Raw genomic sequence first — 2,134 nt, 5'->3', positions numbered from 1 at the left:
AGGGAAAATCTTGCAGTTACTACACTGCTTAACCTACAACTCAATTAGGGCTAGGTGGAGATAAGATGGGAAGATAATTTTAGACATTTATCTGCAAGGCATATCCTTAAACACACCTTTTCCAGCAGTAAAACTATTTCTAATTTTGTTCAGAATCAAGAGGAGAGAGAAGCCTGAACTTTTAGCACCCCCTTCTCAAGTATCAACTCAACTTATTTTCTTTTATAACTTTGAAATAACGATACAAGTGTGTCAGCGCCAAGCTGATCGAGAAGGGAAGGTTCGATAGTGAGATGCCCAGTTGGAAGAATGCACAAAAGCTAGACATGAGAATGAAATGGCAGGCACCAAATTTATTGCGCAGAGCGCACTTCTGTTGGGAAGTGCAGTCTATTAAGGGGTAGGGGTTGGGGGGATGCACACGGTATTGCACGCACTTCTCCTGCTCCCCTTCTTGTGCTCCCCTTCTGCTCTCCAGAGGACCACATGGCTCTGCATATATCAGAGTACAATAGTGGCATTCAGCCACAGATGCGTGATACAATAAGCTGAATTATGTTTACATATTTTAGGTGCAGGCACCCTAAATGTTACACTAATGTAACATTCTGAATCCGAGATCCTATTCCTAGTCACGGGCCTGGATCACAGCTAGACCCTGGACAGCAGACCTTGGACAGCCAGACCTTGGACCAGCCAGACCTTGGATTCAGCCAGGTCTGGCACTCACATTCCACCCCTACAGGGCCACAGTGCAGGATCTGGCCTGGAGGGTGCTGCCTTGGGCCTACAATCCACTTGCCATTCTTGGAGTGGCTTAGCCCCACGGGGCATCTCATCCATGGGGTATTCTTTACCTGCCATCTCTCTGAGTGCTGCTCAGCACACCAGGGACATTGTGACATGGCAACTTGTGCTTGTGCCCACATCAACGATAGCCCCTATCATTTTACTACCTGTTCTATGGTACGAGCCATCTGTGTACTAGGCATCCTCGAGGATGGGAGTCTGACCCTCTGCATAGGGACTTGGTATGTCTCCTATCTCGCAGGCTCCACTAGGAGCTCTGCTTGGGACTGCACTTCCCCCAATAGAACTGCGCTCCCCACAATAAAGTTGGGGCCTGTGTTTCACTCTCATGTCTGCATTTTGTGCGTTCTTCCAACTGGGCGTCTCACTATCAAACCTTCCCTTCTTGATCAGCTAGGTGCTGACAAGGTGACTCATTTCTTTGACATCATTTGCTATTTGCATGACAGGAGAGTTACTTCACCTTTCTGTAACTCATTTCCTTGTCCATAAAATGGGAATAATAATAGTAGACCCCTTATAAATTGGTGAGTATATTAAGTAGGTTAACATACAGTGTGACTCTTAGATCAGAGCCCAGCACATAAAAAAGTCTCAAATATGTTGGTGCTGTTGCAGTTATTTCCCAGGACACATAGTGTGGGTGACAATCCTCTAAAGGGATATTAGGTCTGAAGACTAAGGTGGGGTCTGATATTGTATTTTTTTAATTTTTTTTTTAGTTTTTAATTTTCTATTAGTTTCAATATTATTTTATGTTAGTTTCAGGTGTACAGCATAGTGGTCAGATATTTATATAATTTACAAAGTGACCCCCTTGATTAGTGTGGTACCCATCTGGCACTATATGTAGTTATTACAATATTATTGCTGTACTTCACATCACTGTGACTTATTTGTAACTACCAATTTATACTTCTTAATCCTTTTATCTTTTTCACCCAGCCCCCTCAACACCCCTTCAATATAGCAATTATCAGTTTGTTCTCTGTATCTATGAATCTGTTTCCATTTTGTTTTTTGTTTATTTTGTTTTTAGATTCCACATATAAGTAAACTCATATGGTATTTGTTGTCTCTCTCTGTCTGACTTATTTTACTTAGTATAATGCACTCTAGGTCCATCCATGGTGTCACAAATGGTAAGATTTCATTCTATTTTTAAGGCCAAGTAAAGTTTTATTGTATATATGTACCACTTCTTGTTTATTCAATCATCTATCGATGGGCACTTAGATTGCTTCCATATCTTGTCTATTGTAAATAATGCTGCAATAAACATGGGGGTGCATATGTCTTTTTGAATTAATGTTTTAGATTTCTT

This window comes from Pteropus alecto, unplaced genomic scaffold (assembly GCF_000325575.1).
Source record: "Pteropus alecto unplaced genomic scaffold, ASM32557v1 scaffold76, whole genome shotgun sequence".
NCBI lineage: Eukaryota > Metazoa > Chordata > Mammalia > Chiroptera > Pteropodidae > Pteropus > Pteropus alecto.
The sequence above is the reverse complement of the archived record's forward strand: the minus strand, read 5'-3'. Positions refer to the sequence as shown.